The sequence below is a fragment of the Lissotriton helveticus genome, chromosome 6 (assembly GCF_964261635.1).
Source record: "Lissotriton helveticus chromosome 6, aLisHel1.1, whole genome shotgun sequence".
NCBI lineage: Eukaryota > Metazoa > Chordata > Amphibia > Caudata > Salamandridae > Lissotriton > Lissotriton helveticus.
The window spans coordinates 1,606,900,080-1,606,920,218 of NC_136067.1; positions in this window are offsets into that span (position 1 = coordinate 1,606,900,080).

The following is a 20,139-nucleotide window of genomic DNA, read 5'->3' on the forward strand; positions in this document are numbered from 1 at the left end:
CAGAAGTCAGGCAAGTGCACAGTACCTGCAAGTATGGGTGTCATCTAACATTAAGTGCGCTGAATTAGAATTTGCCTGAATGGGAACCAGCAAGGAAGGAGCCTCAGCAGAACACAGGGTGGATAGGGGATCCCAGTGAGGTAGCTGCAGGGTTAGTCCCTGCAGTGTGGGTTCTGGCCCGAGCGAGCCACAGATCACGGAGGCGTCCCAGCCAGGTCTGGGTGCGGCTTGTGGCTTGGGTGAGCTCCCTGCCTCTGTTGTAGATGATCCGACCCTGCACCTTCCAGCAAGGACAAAGCCACACAGCACAATATAGGAATCAGTAGGCTAACACACAAATGTCATCAACCCCACCCCAGAAGGACAAAGTACGCAAAAAATACGGAGTAAAAGTTTTGACAGTGGAAAAAAAAGCAAGGGCGTTTTTTCCTCTGGAAACTGAACTACAGACTACTGTTCAAGTAACAAGATAAGAAACGCTTCAATAGACACAAACAAGCAGGATCACAACAGAGGCAGATAATGACAAAAAAGATCAGGGTGCAAAGGGAAAACCATAAGCAATGCCTACCCTATACAATGATCAAGCAAAGCCTCTCATGCCCTTTGTGAGCCAATACTTATCACTCCCCCAGCCCCTTATGCTGTGACAATTATTATGTATTTTACTCCAGACCCCACCTAGCGAAGAAATTCAATGAAGGGCCAGCCACATGACAATCAAGTTCTGCCCAAAAGAATACAGACAAGCAGGAAGCAGACCCAGGGCTACCCCAAGAAGCTGAGCAGGAGCAGGAAGAACCAGAGTTTATTGAAATATCATCGGACCTTCCCTTTCTGCAAGTTAGCTCTAACACTAAAGGCTCAAAAAATTACCAATCGCTCCAAGGCCCAGGTAGCGGGCCCCACGAGCTGTCTCTGACACAAACCTCTTCAATACTGATGCTCCATGATTCCAATCAGTACCTTCCTGCCCAGGGTTCCAAAGCTAACACCATAGAGGGTAACCTGTTCACCGTTACTCTATAAAACTAAGTGTACAACCTTACCTGGGAGCATTAAACAAAACTCCCTCTAATATTCAATAAATACAACACTGACAGCAGCAATCAATGCCCTCACATGGCAAACACAAAAATTGGAACTCAAAATGGACATAATGCAGGCAATAGCAACAGTTATAATGGGAATAGCAAACAAAATGGGTATGTTAGAGGGCAAACTGGAATCATTAAACAGCCACCAAACAATGAAGTGCACATGCCTCCCGATAGTGGAGAAACTCAGCTCTTTCCCTGAAGGTTTTACAACTTTGATAACAGATCTAAAACAAAGGCCACTGTTAATTGCAGGCCAGAAGAGCAATTACATAGAGAATAGAGTTATAGACCCAGCTCCGCAAGAAGGACGCCCCACCTTTACTAATCCAGACAATAAAAGTGCCAACACAGTAGGAAAGGACACACCACCCACCTCATCATAATTGGACACAATGGTTTATGGTAATTAAATAAGAAAAGACCAAACAATAGCCAGTGAAACACCAACGCCCAGAAACGTGCCCATGGCGACGCTAGAAGAGACAACAGTGACCTGCAATCCTCTATCTAGAAAGGAAAAAAAATACCTGAAGAAACATGCAAAAATCAACAAACGGCGCTGGCAGACAAAGGAATTTCAAATGTAGTTAGAGACCTCAAATAAGGTTAACACCACCACCAAGGCAACGTTGGACATCGCCCCGCATCCAAAGAAGTCAATGCCAATTTTCCTGACATCAAGGCTTGACACTAGTTTGACAACAAACAGTCAAAGAAGCAATTAGTTTCACAGCCTCAGTCAACACCGCCGAATGGAGCTAGCTTGGAGGAAATGGGGTAGCTTCAAGCTACATAGGATCCTGCCCCCCCACCTCAATGGAACCCAGAAGAAATAGCAACCAGGCGAGACAAATAAGCAGGCAAATACAAGTACAAATCGAGTATGACCGAATATAAAAACAACTGCCAGCAGGTAACCAATAACGGTACAGGGGAGATCATATTTCTAAAATGGCCAAGCATGTCAGTTGCTTTGTACCATATGCTGCTCGGCAGATCCACTAGCCCACATGCTACACATAAAGAAAAGGAATGCTGCATCTACCAACCAGACTGCACAATGATAGCACAATGCAAAAGTGCAATGTGGCAGGTAAACCGCCGCTACAAGCAAATGGGGGGGAGAGTGGCTCAACGCAAGTGGATCTTTACTCAAAAACTGCATAAGGAAAACATATGGCACGTAAAAAACAACATCAAGAATCTCAATGGATATATGTTTATAGTTTTTCAAAACAAAGCAAACAGGCAGAATGCTGGAAATTTGTCAACACACTCGATGGACACGGACATGATAGGCGAAATGGAGTCTCAAGCCTCACATGGATCAAGCACATGAATTCCCTATACTGCAAACTGAGCAGTAGAAGCTCGGGAATAATCGCCCAGCAGAACATCTCAGGACCAAAAAGTGGAATAGGGGGAACAACAAGCGATGATGCGTATAAAGTTTCGGACGTGCACAATCACATGATAACAATACTAAAAAATATCAGAGGTAACGCAGCTCCACACCTGAACCTGATCAGTTATTTAAAGAGGACTAAGACTTCTGGGCATCTTTATTCACCCCGTTATTCCAGTACTGCGCGCTTAACGCCACAGTTCTAGTAGGCTGGAAAGGATCCCTACTACAACCAATCCATAATAAAAAAGGGGACACATCAGAACTCACCAATTACAGGATGATAGCGCTTCTCGACATTGAGGCAAAGGCATATGCAAGCTTACTTTTACAAGAACTACAACATTGAGTCAGGGACGAAGATATACTCCTAGTATACGAGTCAGGCTTCAGGCCTGGCGCATCAACATTGGATAACGGGTCAACATTGGATAACGGGACAGCCTTGGCCTATCTAACCGATCGAGCTACACGTCAAAAACAACGCCCTCTTTTTGCCTGTTTTGTGGACTGCTGCATTTGATGACTGTGTTAACAGAAACCTACTCTCGACAAAGTTACAAAACTGAGGGATCCCAAGTATTTTGCTGAATGGCATCATTGCTCTTCATATGAAAACTTGGGAACGAGTTAAACTCATGTTGAGCACTGCGACAAAAAAGGTGTTCATGGATCAAGGACTCAGCAAGGCTGAGTGCTGGCGCCTCTACTTTTTAAACTGTATACTGCGAATTTAGGCAATTCTTTAACATCTGCCAACTTGTTCCTTGCAAAAATTGGGCGGACTCCACTGTTCTTAATGCAGTACGCAAATAGCACGTTCCTCATGGACCATACAGGAATGGGACTGCAGAGAGCACTTGACGCATTAAGCAAGTACAACAGTGCCAACGAATTAGTGGCAGACGCCAACAAAACAAAGGTAGTGATTTTTGGAACCTTTGCTAATAACACTCGGAATGCACTGATAAGATTGTAGTTCGCATTAAATTAACGATCGTATGAAAACTGGGCTTTGCTTGTGCAATACTAATGAAGAATCTATGCAGTGCCCCCAAATACTTTGAAGGAAATCCTGAAGGAAATCTTTATAGAAGAGAAAAACCCTTGGTCCGACTGCCTGTAGTAAACTAAACCTCATCATGACAAACTGGAGCACGTTTATCCATCAGCCTGGGATCTTAAAAACAGTGCTGAGGGACCAAGTTAGACTTTTAAACAGGCAAGAAGGCAGGCTCCTCATTGAAACCTCTGAAAGTATCATCCAGGATTTAGTTAACTCCTACAGGGACAAATTATGCCAGCCATACCTAAATAGTGCGCTGAACAATCCAATTTTGAAACAAATGTTAATAATTCTGCATATGTTGCTTCCAATAAAATATATAAATGCCCACTGGAATGTACTGGAGACAGTTACCACCTGCAGACTGTGTAATTTAAACGATGAATCTCTAGCCCACTTCCTCTGCATCTGTCCAAACTTGAAGAATGCACGCCGCACTTTATTAAAAACCCTTTTTTCAAAAATACGGAATCCGCACATGCACAGAAGCAATGGAACTTCTTTTTAACTTAGATACTTCAGTGGAATTGGCAAAGCTAGCTAAATTTGCACTTCAGGTTCAACATCTATTAACGGAAAGCCACGTGCATACTGACGAACATTGAAGAAACTTAATGTAGTTTCAAGTTGGAAAACAAACCTTAGTTTTAGTGGTGGTCTTATGAATCTTTTTAACTACATTATTATGAAATGTACCAATTGAAATGAAATGTGGTAATTAATAATGTGATAATGTGATCATTTTAGTACAAACACGCAATGGTTTTGTTACAATCTTTATTAATTGAAACAAATAAAACATTTATTTATTCATATTCATTCAAAAGTTCGGTTTGCATGTGGCCCATCTAGGAATTGGAGGAGTGTACAATCTACCATTGTGTGTGTTTGTCATTTCAATACCTCACATTTCCAGTCAAATGCACTTACATGTGTATCACATGTTTGTTTCCATTGTTGTAGGCATTTTGCTTAAGCAGAGTGAGTAGGGTGTCTCTAAAATTCCGAGACAGCTTCCGGTCTCCCACAGTAGTTGACATACCAGAGATGGGACAGGCTTATTTAAAGGACTGAGTCCACAACTGGTTGACTAATGTACATAACACGAGATTGGTTTTGGTCATGTCATTCATTTTTGTTCAAAAGTGGTTATCCAGGACTACAGCCTTCAGGTATGAGGTAAGGATTAAGCCTTACAATCCTTTCATTATGAACAATGCTGGGAGTAGCTAATTGTATGGGTGGACATACCTACTATTGTAAGGCATTTAATTGAATTAGTACTTAAAAGGTGGGGTCAAAGATTCAGTGTATGTGCTTGGGGTTTATAGTTGGATGGTGATGTTCCCTGAAGTAGGTCAGGAGGTCTCTGCACACTGTGATTTTAAAATGTGTAGAAATTGGAAGTGTGGTAACTTCATGGTTATTCTAGGCTTAGTAGGTTATCCCAACAGCTGTTAGTTAGGGGGAGTCAATGTTCCCAACACATCTCAGTATTTTACTTTGTGCAGTAAAGACATTTTTCTTGTCAGTGTTAATACCGGCATACATGTATGGCTTGCAACATTTTAGTTTCACCTCTTTTATTGATCTTTTTTTATCTTAATATAACATTTTTGCTGTCTTATTTATAGATCCTGTTTTATGGCCTATTTATCATGTCTCTAATGAGATATAATTTATAAATACATGCTTCTTTTATTAGTTATTTTAAATGGTGTTAGTCAGCCACTGAGTAATGTTCAGGGGTGGAAATGTTACAAGATATACATCATCTTTGCAATGGTGAGGATGTGGCGTCTCTGAACTAGTCTTTCTTAATTCATTGCATGATTTAGCCTGGGTGCTATGTCAAGAAGCCTCTTCATGCAATAGAATGTGTTTCTATTTTCTAAACACAAAATGGCCTAAATCCTCAGATGCATTTTGGATATCTGGGCCCTACCTTCTTATAAGCCAGCAAACTCAAACTTCCTCAACATCATGAGCCGGATTCCAGAATGCAGTCCAATCTTTGTCCCCAGCTAAGTCTGTTACAGTGAGGATTACTTACCTGAAGGGCAACGTGTCATCCTCCTACATGGATAACAATATCAAGAGTCGCTGGGCATATGACAAGAAAATATACAGGATCAATCAGGGATTTCCCATGAAAATGTGCCAACACGCATGCTAGTGCCATTTTGGTAAGCAATGGACTAAATTTATAGTAAAAGTTTGACAGGGGGAATGTATACTTGCTCAACCTGTGCTCCTAGTTATTGCTTTCCTGGGACCCCATTCATACTGCCACTGGCACTATGAACACTTGTCCATCCATACACCAATAACTATTGCTTAATTATGAAGAGAAAATCCAAACCCCATAGAATGTTTGCAAGCTCTCCTTTGATGGAAAGACTTGATCAATCCTTTGCCAGGTGAAGTCCTCCAGCAGCATAAGAATGGCATGATCATGGCTATATCGCAGAATGTCAATAAGTTACTAAAGCTGAGAAAACATCCCCTTTTCCAGCTCACAAGTGCCTTCCACACTTTCATGTCTAGTGTGTCCTTTTAATCGACATTAATGGCTGGAAGTTCCACTTCCTCAGAGAACCAATAAGAGCAAGTGGAAAAACATAGAAGGGAAATTAAAGCTTTCTCTCCTGCTCTTAACTAAGTCCAAGAAGTCACAAACACTTGCCCGGAGACAAGCCACTCTTCTTGGTATCATGTCAGGAAGCCCACTTCACTCCAGTTGAGGAATGTTTTGTCTTCTCTACCATCTCTGTACCCAAATTCCCACGAATGCCCTTTTAGAGATGATGAATGACTATGCACTACAGCTCCCAGTACAGCTCCAAATCCAGCTACCTCTGCCTCAGTCAGCATCCCAAGAATTTCTACAGGAGGTAGAGAGACTATCCTAAACAGTCCCTGTTGTAAGTGGATACAAAGGATGTTTACATCTGACCGCCCATCCTGCAAGAAAGCAGGATGTTTTTCCATTTTAAGCTGGGAAGCCGATACCACTAGAACAGGACACAGTCATTTAATATCATTGCCACACCTGAGTTGGTTTTAAGTCTGCCTATTGGTGCTGGCCCTTCTCTAGTAACAGATATTTCACTGTTATCCCAATTTGGATGTCTGCCTCAATCGAGAAGCAACAGGGAAGGAGTCATAGTCTGGCCTAGTCTTGACATTTAGAACAATATACAATGCTGAAGGTGAACTACTCTAAATCATCTTTGGTACCATCTAGGACGATCCAGGAAATTAGGGCAATCTTTGACTCCAGCCTGGCAAACAGCTTCCCTCCTCCAGAGATTATAATAGCATCAGTCAAACACTAGATCCTTTCATTAGCAATCGGGATTTCAAAGGCTTCTATAACTGGATGCATCATGCATAGGGGTGATATCCAATGCAGCCGTGCATATGACTTCCTTGCAGCTACATCGGGTTGGTCCTTGGGGACAACCTGCTTGACAACCAGTCCAAGCCAAACATGGGCCATTCTATCCCAGGTTGTGAATTTAGTAGTTGACATCATGTGACTTAAGACTTTTTAGATAAAGGACATTTTTCTTGGTGTCCATGTGATAGGCAAGGCACATACGTGTGCAGCAAGCCCTTGTGCCTCTCAACCTTTCACGGTATCCGATAGAGACAAAACACTATGGTTAATGTAGAGTTCAATATAAATAAGTAGATTCCTCTTTCCACTTTTTATCCTCATTCTCATACCTATTCACAAAATCCTCAGCACACGTCTGTAGAGTAATATTAAATACCAATGCAAGTATACACAAATTATAAACACAGTTTCAGAAATCTTCTCTTTCTTTTATTTTTTTCTTTCTGATTAGCCAACTCGTGTTTCGTCGCACAAACTTGAAAATCGTCCCACGGCTTTCTCAAGACTGAGTAAACAAAAAATAAAATAAACAATGGCCATTGTGACACCATACATAAAACTGGTGTGCACAAGCTCAATTCAGATATAAACGTGACATAATGTGCAAGTCCAAAGGCATGCACATGATGGACCTATAGTCAATGATAGTGACTTCGTGAGCATCAATTTGTGAAGATAAAACAGACTAATCGGTCAAGAATATTTCATATTAAAAAGCTCTAAATCAAGGTGATTGAGAAAAACCTAATGATTAAAAAGCTCACAAAGCCCCAAACTGTATAAGGGTATCTAGACCAAGCCACAAATATACAAGACCAAAACCATAAAGAGACACCTGGGCTGTGTATGTCAAACCCTTCTCTCATTACTGTCAGTACATAAATAAAGCCCTCAAAGACCAACCAAAAGGGGTGATCACTATTTCACCCATCTGGCCAACTACATGCATCACAATTGTGATATTTCTTCTAAAGGGCGTACCTTCAATGGCATTGGTAGCAACCTATGCGAAAGTAAACAAAAAAGTACATATAAATGTGCGATTGTTCCTAAGTAGCCGTACAACCTATAACAATTCCACTGTCTATTAAATTCTCATTCTCATACCTTCTCGACACAATGTCAGATGTACCTTTTACTTTTATCTTGACAGAATAAAGTGCCTTTGAACTACTGACCATGTATTGGTGACCTTTGGAGGCATTGAATTTTCTGAGGGACAGCTAAAACCATCATTGACAGATATTAACATAAAGCATCACCTATTGCTTCAATCCGAGGTCATCCTCTATCTATTGTCATTCCACACTTCACCAGGGTTAAGGCGACATCTATATCATAATACAGGAATGTACCTGACAAACATATATGCTGAGCAGCATAGGTCATCCACATACATTCTGTCAGCGTTGCACTCTCAAGGCTTTCTTTAAAATTTAAACTAAATATGGACAGGAATTTCTGTTCAACCTGTTTGACTGTAATGATATATGCTGCCTTAGTTTCCTCGTTTATTCATTTTCAATTACTGAGGAATGTCCCCACAATGTTGAAAATGAGAAAGAACCAGGGTATAAGAGTCGTACAATGATGCCTTTTTCTGTGGCTATGTTACTCTTAGTCTGTAGGCTTTTTCTCTTTAATAAATGCCAGTGCACCCTTGGTGTAATTAAAATGTAGTCCGAAACATATTCAGTAAGGTAAAAAATGTAATTCACTACTTGATAGTTATTTTGATTTCATATCTTTTTTATCAATAATTTCATTTAGTTAATATTTTTTCCGATCTTATTATTTAAAGTCACTATTCAATTATGAATTTAAAAATAATGTAATTTGTCTTATGATTGCCAACAAGTGTTTCGCGATTTTCCAGACTAAAAAGAGACAAGGAGAGGACCAAAACTATCATTCATATTAAACATTCTACTAGGCTCATGTTGGTGGTATGTTGCTCATAGAATGTTTACTAGGAGAAGTTTTCAAATTTACATGCTATATGAACACAAAGTCAAATTGTTTTACCTGTGTTATATTTTGCTCTATCATTTGTAGCAATGGACAATGTAAGAGAGGATCCAGATGAGATGAGATGGTCAATTGAGGTAATAATGTGTAGCTGCGGCTATCCTCGGTTTGTTGTTAGATACCCTTAGAATCATCATTGCTACTGATGTACTCGTGGTTCATGAAGCTAGCACTAGAAATAAAAAGACATTTTGACATTTTGGATTGTTCACTCCTTGCCACTGGCCTGTCCATTTGGCAGCAAAGGGAGTGTGTGCCTCAACCAAAGATGGTATAAAGTTTCAACAATGTTATTATGTTGGTGATAAAACTTTGGTTAATCTGTGTCTTGGAATTAACACATTGGGACATTCCATTTTAATCTGTTACTCAATTTTTCTCTCTTTCCTCTACCTTTAACTTTACCCTTTCAATGTCCACTCTCACTTTCTTTTCCGCTTTTCTTCTCTAATTTCTCTCCAATCATCTCTCCTGTTCTTCCATTTCCTTTAGTTAACTTCCAGCTGTGGTTCACTGTCCTTATTCGTCCTTTGCCCAGCTCGCTTCTCCTGTTGGTCAGAGGGCTTCTGGAGCCAAAGTTTACCAGTAAGAACAATGACCGCAACTAAGGTGAGTGGCCATTCCAGGGCCCTGACACAGCTACCTGCACCTCTTGTGAGTCTGTGAGTATAGGTGAGACTCTTTAAGCAGCGAACTGGGCAGTACACAGAATGAGCATGACTCTCATTTTTCAAACGAATCTCATCTGAGGTGTAACCTAATGTTATCTACCTTTTTACTTAGGAAAAGGCCACTTGATTAAAAACTGATCATCCTGCAGGCCAGGTCGTTTTAATGAACCATTTGAGTTGAAGGAGCACACCTTTATCAGTTAGCTGATCAAGAGCAAAGACCACAACTGGCAATGGGATTGAGAGGAAAGAGTCTATGGGCCTAAACTAAGCATCTTTAACTGAACACTAAAAACTTTTCCCAATACAAATGCGGAATCTTTTGCTCTGTTATTACTTTGTGTAATGCCCCTCTGATATTCGTGTTTCTCTTGTTTTAGAAACTGAACTGCACTTGCCCAACTAGTCAATGTACAAACCATTTGCAATCATTTACTTTTATTTATCTTTATTTATCCTTAGTGACTCACTGGAAAGAGGGGATTTTGCTTCGAGGATGTGGCGTTACGATATTTTTTCAGTCAGCATATTACTATTGTCTAGTGCATATAATTTGAATTGAGTAACACCCAGGTGTTTTTAATGGGGCACAATCGAGGTGTGGTTGAAAGCAGTGCAAGTTTCTCTCAGTGCCTGAATCGGAGGCAAAAGGGTGTTCAGAATAGTAGCAATCCAATCCTTCGCCTTTCTGCAAAGTGCACATAGCAGTGGTCATTTATGCCAGTTGCAGTTGTGATTTTATGCAAATGTGTGGGTAGGGTGGCACTCTATGCAAATTTTAGTGTACTTGTTTAAGCCATGCAATTACATAAGCCTCGCCCCTTTCAGGGTCCTGCCACTTTTTTCATCCCCATCCCACTTAATGCACTGGATTAACGACTGCAAGTGTTATTTTACGGGGGAAACATTTTTCCCCTTGTAAAAAATACTATGTTTGCCCCAATTCATCAATTTGGAGATGTTCCTTCCTTGTTCCCTGGCACAAAAACAAGCATTTGCAATAGGTCTCACATTTGTGAGATTTTGAGCTATTGGCATTGTATATATAAGCGGGCGCCATGCGGAGATATAGGAAAGCATGTCGTGGGTGGAATATGAGAAATCATTCAAGAAAATAGTGCTCACAGACTAAATAAAACATACAGAGAAACAAGACAAGTAAAAGGTCCAGTCCTCATGTGAGTTTACAAATGTGGACAAGGAATTACTTAGGAGGGACTACTAAGCCTATTCATGAATCAAAAGCAACCATTAAAAAAGGACAGTAACAGGAGCTGATTGAAATGATGGCCGAAAAATGGGTAGAACTTCAAGTCCATACCTGAATACAGCATGCCTCGCAGAGCAGTGCATGCGCTGTCCAGGATTGACCCAAAAAAAGGTAAGAAGGAATAAATATATGACTTTATTCGGGACAGGAAAGTGGCTCCATATTTTTGTAGGAGCGATTAGTGTGTGTTCACCAACGTCTGCTCGTGAACCCAACCAGGAATACCCACAATACCCCTGGCACACTTACACGGAAATTCCTCTTTAGTGACAGAAATTCTGTGTCAGTAAAGCACACATGTGAGGGCAAAATTCCTTTATTTTCTTGTGAATATTCCCGGGAACGTATTTTTATTGCACACAAAATGTGAAAGTGGGTGTGCGCCAGTTGCTTTAGCAAGCGTACTTCTAGCGATTGTAGACAATAAATGTTTTTGGGGATAGATCATAGACTATCATAGAATGACGCAATAAGCACGCTTTACAAGAAATGTGAATACGAAATACCATTTCAGCAAGGGCGGAACATTTCTTGATTTCCATATTTGCCCGACATTATTTTATTCAGTGCATTATTTAAATGTATGTGCTGGGTACACTTAAATGTTTCACTTTTCTCTCCGATGCATCTACCCGTAAGACAACAATATACATAACAAGGGTTTCAAACACAACTTCTTCATCTGAGAAGGGATCATCCCCAGTCCCAGGAAAGGATCTGCTTAAAATGTACTAACTTGGCCAATCATTTTAATTAAACAAATGCAAGGAGGTTAAATTGTATTGCCCGCAGTCTGCCTTTTATTGGTTTATTATATTACTTGCTAGACACAAAAGTATTGTGCTATGGCATGAATGCAATGACGCAATTTAGGGAATATGCTAAGCACACGTGTTGGCACATCAGTCTATCGTAAAGCAACTACGAGATTATTTGTTTACACTTTAAATCATAAATGCGCCTTTAAACTGCACAGATCGACAGGATAAAACAACATAAACTGTTTTCTTATCGAAGACAAAAAAAACTAGAAGTGAGAAGCAGAAGAAAAGCAGTAAAGGTGATCCAATTGACAGCCTCCCAAAAACTCAGGTGGCACTTTCACTTTCCAGCTAATTGCAGTTTTAATTACATTGCTTCTAGTGACTCCTTCATACCTAATAAAGGAGGCTCTGTGGAGAAGCAAATTTGAGTTTTTCTTGAACTGCAGGTGTAAGACTGAGTTTGAATCATAAATCAACTTCTTAAAAATGTTCCCAGGGTGTGTTCAGGCTTTTCTTGTTGTTGGCTGGTAAAATCATATATTTTCCCTAATCTTAGCACAGAATGTGATTACACCATTATAAAGATACTAATAGCCTTTTATCTTTCGTTTGCAAGTCAAAGATTTCATATTTTTATAGGTTCTTCAAAATATGATAATACAAGAATATCAATAAAGATATTATGAGATGATCCCTTGCAGACTATCCTCTGCTTCTCTCATGCTGTTTCTGCCCTCCTGTGGCCGAATTCCAGCCCTCTGTAACTCTTGTGGTGGCCCTGCTAGCTTCTTCAGCTCCCTTGTAGCCGCCCTGCAGGATTCTTTCTATCAGTTGTCAAAGTTTTACCACTATCCCCTAGTGCTCCCCTGAAGTTTTCTCTTTATCTCCTTGCTGGCCTTCTGCAGCCTTCTCATGCCCCCTTCTGACTACTCTGTAGCTCACCTAAAGATTTTTCAGGGCCCTCTACCCTTTGTGGTCCTTTCAAAACCTCCCTCTTCACATGGTGGTCACCTGCAGCACCAGTTCTGGATTCTTGTTGCTCCTTTTGCCTCTCTTATGAATCCCATGTAGCTAGACTGTACTATTGAATAGCGATACCAACAATATTGTGGCATAGTGTTATAGAGGACAGAATATTGTGGGACAAAATATGGATAGGTAAGTGCATATAACGAAGTATAGCTTTACTATTCCTAAATCCAGATCTGAGTACCTTGAAGATACATATCAAGTCAAGTCAAATAATGCTTTATTCGAGGTTCACTCATTAAAGCAAGTACATAGAACAATATAAAAACCAGATTAACAATCATTACTGTTAAAACATTTCAATAAAATAAGACTTGATAGTAGATTAAAATTTAAATACAAGTACAGAATAAAATTCTATGCATAACATTTTGTGAAGATTCAGGGTAAAAAGTTTAAGGAATAAAAAGTTTTAAGTAAAAATGACAATATAAAATGCAGACCGACTAACAAGAAGATAAACAATCAAGTGGCTAACAGTCTCTGTCTAATGGACCACGCCCATCCAAGGTACTTAGCTGTAGCTATCGCTAGAGGCATTAAAGTGCTTGTGCATATGATACGTAGAGCTACAGTACTACTGGTGGTACCCAGATTTTTACATGTTGGTGTTAGCCAAATACGTCTTGGGTCAGAGTAGGCAGTACAGGATAATAGAAAATGACCAACTGTTTCTTTGGGGACGCCACAAGCAGGGCAGCTATCGTGTAATCCTCCTCCCCACCTTCCTGTCAGTGATCTAAGTGGGAGTGCACCTGCTCTTAATTGGAAGAAGAGCTTTCTGTCACCTGGTCTAGTTATAGCGTCCCAGTATGGTTCAAGGCAAGGATATAGCTTGGCTTCTAGGAATCCTTCAGCCATAGACGCTGCACTAGAACTACTCCAGGTCCGAGCAGCTACCCTCTCCCAATAGATTTCCTTTATGATTCTTTTTGTTGGAAAGGGGGTTCCATCTGGATCATCCCAAAGTGCCTTGAGGCCAAGTTCACTCAGGGTTAGACTAAGAGTTTTAAGCCATCTAATTTTGTGAAACTCATCCCTTTTAATGATATCTAAGAACCCCTCAGCATAGTGAGAAAGCTCAGGCGTTGTCCAGAGCCTACACCAATACAAGATCGGACGGAGCCTAGCCAAATCGGCAACCGCTTTTCTGCCCAGATCGGACCGGAGAGGGACCAGTGGGGTACTCTTGGGAACACCGCGATGGCCCGGAAAAACTTGTTTTCCGAGGTTTGGAGTGCTACTACCTTCTCGAATCCCCACAGCTCAGCACCATAAAGTGCAGAGCCGAGAGCCTTTGCTTCATATACCTGCAATGCTGGCTTTATTGGTTTAATCAAAGATTTTCTATGTTCTAAACCAAGAGCGCCAGCCAATTGCCTATGCCTTAATGTAGCAATATCTATATGCTGAGACCATCTAAGATCGTTAGATACATGGATTCCCAGATATGTAAAGGCGTTCACTACCTCTAAAAAACGACCATTCATAGTTAACTTAGATTTAGAACTACGATGGGGGTTAAAAATCATGAGTTTAGTTTTGGCCACGTTAACTTCTAGGCCGTGTTCCCCACAGAAATTGTCAAAAATAGACAGAGCACGCTGTAGTCCACGCGGCGTCTTAGATAAAATCAACGTGTCGTCTGCAAACATTAAAATAGGAATTTTTGTGCCAGCTAATGAGGGAGCATCCTCATTCGAAGACAACATGCGAGCTACAACCCCATTAATAGATAGTGTAAAAAGTGTGGGCGCCATCGAACACCCTTGCCGGACGCCACGCGCCACCGGGAAGTCTGCGGTCTCCATTCCCTGGCCCCCCCACTGGATCTTTGCGAAGTTTGCTTCGTGTAGCCTCATTATCATTGTTAGTAGCTCTTCTGGTAGGCCCTGGGTCTTCAACACCAGCCACAGCTTGGACCTAGGTACCAGGTCGAAGGCAGCCCGTAAATCGACAAAAGCCGCATATAGGCTGCCCTCGCCCAGCAACACAGTCCTCCACTGTAGTAAGGTGAAGCGAAACACTGGGTCCACCGTGCTAGTAGACCTTCGAAATCCTGCTTGAAATGGGGACAGGGCGTAGTTCTCCTCCGCCCAATCAAGGAGCCTATTTACAACTAGACGCCCAACTACCTTTTGAATGGTATCAATGAGGCTTATGGGCCTATAGTTGCCCGGCTGGGATCGGTCACCTTTCTTGAACACAGGTATTATTACTGCACCCTGCCAGGATGTTGGTATGGTTGTGCCCCGAGCGATTGCGTTGGTAAGAAGATGAATATACTTACACCATCGCTCTTTATCGTTAAAAAAGACGTCAGCTGGTACACCGTCTAATCCTGGGGCTCTACCACTGGACACTGTGCTAAGGGCCATCATTATTTCTTTAATGCTAAAAGCCTCGTCTTTATAATAAATGGGTCTTAAATCGACTGCCACAGTGGCATGCTGAGTCTCAGCATACTGGGGCTTGAAATATTTGACCCACTCCTCCTCTGGTACATTGTTATTAGGGGGTTCGGGTAGTCCCTCTCTGCCCCATTTTACGATGTTCCAAAAATACCTGGAATCTTTCCTATCACTGGCTGCTTTTAGTTCTAACCAGTGGAGCTCGTCCCATGCTTTCTTTGCCTTTGTTACACTATCTTTATATTCCTTTGTAATAGAACGAATAGCCATAGGTTGCCTCGCTTTAATAGCAGTTCCTAGAGCTAAACGGGCCTTCCTACATTCGGTGTTAAACCATTTTGCCAGCTTACAGGGTCCCTCACCCTTGCTTTTCACAGGTTTTAAAAAATGATTCTTGATGGTACAGAAGAGAGTGTCATGGATTGCAGCTACACTGCTTGAACCAGGATAAGACAAGTTAATTTGTTCAATGGCCAATATTGCTTTGTCAGCTTCAATGTTGATGCTAGCAATAGCCTGTTGGTTAGTCACGACATGTGCCCATCTTAACCTGTGCATATCATTTGAAGGGACGATCGGAGGCGGTAAGGCCCCCTCAGTGTTAGTGACCATGTTGGTAGGAGTCCACCATTTGTGCTCTACGCATAGTGGGTTGTGGTCACTCTCGATCTGCCATTTAACCTCCATATCACAAACCAGGGACCATATCTTTAAACTACACAAAACATAATCGATTCTACTTCTGTGCCGCCCATTGTCAAAAGTACTGGTCCCAGCCTTATCGCTCAGAGTCCTCCCATTTAGTGCTCTCAGACCCTTTTCGTAGCATATGGCGTTCAGACAGATAACATCCTCGGACCAACGGGAAACTGATTTCAACTCTAATTTAGGGACTCCCCATTGCCTATCCTCTTCGTCCCCAAGGAAGTCATTGTCAATTGCCAAGGGTTCAAAGGTTCGGTTTAGGTCACCAGCAATCACAATACTGTTATCTTGGGAAAGGGTGTCAAGGAGAGAACCCTAGGCCGCTAAAACCTCTGACCTCCCTCCCCTGCTACCCCTAACATAAACATTGTAGATATCCAGATGACCCAAAGTGCCTGAGTCTACTCTGATGAGTTGGATGTCTCTGTTTCTGGTGTCTATGACCTTGACAGTTAACGAAAGACTCCGGTGGACCCAAAGGGTTAGACCACCCATAGGTCTCCCCCTTGTACCCTTGGATGCAGGCACAGAGTAGTTTAAGTATCCCTGGGCAAAAGATGGTTCACATAGCCATGTCTCCTGGAACATACACACATCAAAACTGTTAACAAAGTTTAGCCAATCCTGGGAATCTTGCTTGGAACGCAACCCTGCAATGTTCCATGAAATTAACTTCCCCAGACCTTCCTTACTACAATCAGGCGGCTTTGATGTAATAATTACAGGGGAATCTGTTGGCTGACCTTGATCCAATAAACATGGCATCCCTTCACATGAGTTGGTTTTGAGATCAACCTTACTCCTGGTGTCACACTCTAGATTAAGGCTCAGTGGAGAGGCAGCGTCCCGCAATACAATCCCTGCTGACTTTGTTGTTACTAAGGTTTCCATACATTCCCCACCTTTCGAGACCACCAGATTTCCGCTGTCTGCCATCAGTAGTACCACTGGTTGTCAATCGTTGTTGTCTAACCCAGAGCAATCCCTCATATTTACTTTTCCTATGGTGTTTGAAATGGGCGGCAGAGTATGGGGACATGTTTTCCTTAATTGGATCTGTGATTGAGATGGAGCACTGGATCTAAACTCCAATGTAAAGAGGTTATCAGCAAGGAATGCAGATTTCAAAGTTAACTCTATAGAGTCACATCTGAAATTCGGGGAACTTAATCTTTTTGCCTCTAAGATATCCTCCCTAATTACCGAGCGGCATCCTCTAACATAGTGTAGCCAATGAATGGCTTTGTTGGTTAGAGAATCTGGGTGCTCACTGGTACCAGGCTTCGAGGACCTTAGTTTAGGGACATTAGTCATGTATATTGTGTTCCTTTTATAGTGGACTTTATTAGAGAGGGTGATCCCCTTGTTCCGGACGTTATTGGCCTCTACAATTGACGGGCCCACAGCCACCCCTGATGGTTTTGCTTGCAGACTAGCTAAACCAATCATTTTTTTCCTTGGCTCTTGGCTACTTCCCTCTTTTCCCGGTGCTTGAGTGGGAAACCCTTCCTTCCTGATTTTCGGGGGTGGAGGGCCAGGACTGAAACCAGCAGCTTTCCCCGTATTCTGATCACTGCGGTTATTCAAGCTTTTAGCTTGGGGTACTTTACTTGCTTCATGAGTCTTTATGGGGAAGAAATTTCGTGCTGCAGGTATAACATTAGATGCGGATCTTATTAACCCCTCACATTTATCATTGACCATAGAGGTTAAATTAATGATCAATGCCCTCAGGGACTCTATTTCATCCCGTAATAGAATGACAAGGTTAGTCAGAGCACCAGCTTCCCCGGATGTTATCTTGTCCCTGCTAGTATCAGTAATTAAAGGGGCAGGGAGCTCGTTATGGATTTCAGCCAGAACCGCAAACCTATTACCATGAAATACCTGGGAAATAGGTGGCGGTGGCAGGTTATCACTCTCGGGGTCAAGGTAAATAGTCGGATCATCATTACTGAGAGACTCGTTAGATGGAGTTATACAATCCCCAGTTAGGTTAATCATGCTATCCTTAAGTTTCCTTTTTGCCTTAAACATATCTGGAATTGTTGTTGGGAGTGCAACGGGATCATTTACTTGCTTTAAGGGAGCCCCACCCTTCTCACTCGTGGCAATCTCACTAGTACCTCCTTGATCAGCCGCAAGGATATCCCTGCACTCATCCACAAGAGCATCTATACGGTCCATTACACTATTTCCGACTGACTGACTTGCCTTCTTTGATGTTTTCTTCCCCTTACGGAGCTTCGAGGGATTACCCGATCCATTTCCCCCCTCCATTGCTTTGCGTTTCCCCATGGAGCCAATAAGTGATTTCAGCTAGTATAACAACAAATCCCCACAAAAGTCCTCTTGCAGTAGCGGTGTTGGTTATAGTCTGTTAATACAGTTATTAGGGATGTGGCCCAGCCCGGCCCCGGATGGCCACAGACGGCCGCCCTTTGCCCGGGCTTCGCCCGGCACGTCCCGCAGGACGAGGGAGCGGGCGGTGCTTTATGCGCCTTCTGGCGCTGGATGATGAGGGGGGCGGCGTCCAGAAGTAGAGGCTGCTGGGAAGTGTAGTCCTGACCGGCGGAGCCAAGCCCGGCCAGTCAGGAAGTGCAGGTCAAGTTGCACGGCGGAGCAAAGCCCGGCCACCACCCAGAAGCAGGAGACTGATGAAACGCCTCAGCGGAGCAGGGAGAGCTCGGCCGGCGTGGGGAACCCTTTGCAGCTTTTCAAAATAGTTCTTATACTTCAAAAGGGGTTAACCTCTCTTAAGGATAGCTTTAAGGTACTGTAGGCAGTGTCACAGTTCAGGAAGGGTTAAGGCGACCTTAAAAAGTGGCTCTACGCGCCGTAGAAAATGCTCCTAGAGTTAAGGTATTATGCGCAAAGGTTTTGAGCGCGTCGTAGCCCTCTGGTACGTCTCATACGGGAGCTTTTAGCCGGGCCTCGCCAAGCCTCACGCGTCCCGCGCAACAAGCGTACGGCGCGTTCAGAGGCAGCAAGGCGAACGGGGTGCACTGGGAGACAGAGATCAGGTGAGCGAGTCCCTCCGGTACGGTGCGCACAACAGGGCAAAACTAAGGCCGGGGGGTGCACGCCTCGCGGACACCGCAGTCCGGTGCGCGTCACACGGCTAACTTGGGCACCGTACCTCAGAGGTCTTGAAAAGGGGGGTCCGTGCGGACAATGCCGGGGTCGATTCCAGGTCCCACGTCGCGGTGCCTTCCTCTGTAGGTTCGAGCTACGGCTCGGCTCAGGAGGGCGGCGTTGCGTTGAGGGTCAGGTCTCCGGCGAGGTGCTCCCGGTCTGGCAAGAGGGGGCGGGGCTGGACTGCTCACTTCATATATACTACGTAGGTACATATATGTGGAGTTAGTTATAGAAAATCTAGACTTACATGTTGATATTTTATTTTCGATATTCTTTCCTCGATAGTCTGCCCATCGATATTGTTGATTCGATATTCCAGGGGCACACCGTGTAGCTACCCTACCACCAAGCTGATCCCTTTCGCCTCTGCCTCTTCTAGCTGACCTACCCTCTCTGACTTCCTGTCCATATTCATCTCCATAAAGCCCAGAATAGTCAGGGGTTGGCCAAGCAGGGCAGAGAAGTATAAAATTAGGGACTTTGTTAAGAATGTAACAATTATCATACTTTTGAAAATCCGACCCCACACAGATCAGTTTTTACAGGTGTGATAATTAACCCCTAATACAAGTTTTGCCCTTTAAAATGGGCCAGGACATGCAGATGTTGGTGTTCTGCACACCAACGTTCACATTACCAGTATTTAAAGGCCATTTTGTCCCCAGTAAAGATTGCCTGGTTTTAACTGCCAATATTTACCCGTGGAAAATTACGAGGGACATGGTAATTACTACAACACTTGTAATCCTGATGCCTGTGCAAAAAAACGAGTTAATGTAAGGATCAGTAAAAATATGAGCCACGTGGAAGGAAGGCCTCGGTGTATAACATCATAAATACATGCCATATCTTGTGGGTCTTCTCACTTGTAGGCCACTCACTTGTTCTGGCTGTTTGCTGTTATTGGATTGTCGCTGTCTTTGCTGGAGGGCGGACCAACTTCCTTCGTGTGTTTTGAGCCTTTGCGTGTTCACAGCTGTTGCCTCCCCGAGGACTCGCTGGTGTGAGCGAGAGCTGCAGTCGGCAAGCTCGGTCTAGCGCTCCCAGCTGGAGTCCTCAGGGTCAGAGGCCAGGGCGGAATAACACACGCAACCCGGGGGACTGCGAGGACCAGCATTCCCGGTTGACCAGCTGGCTCCTCTTCCCCCA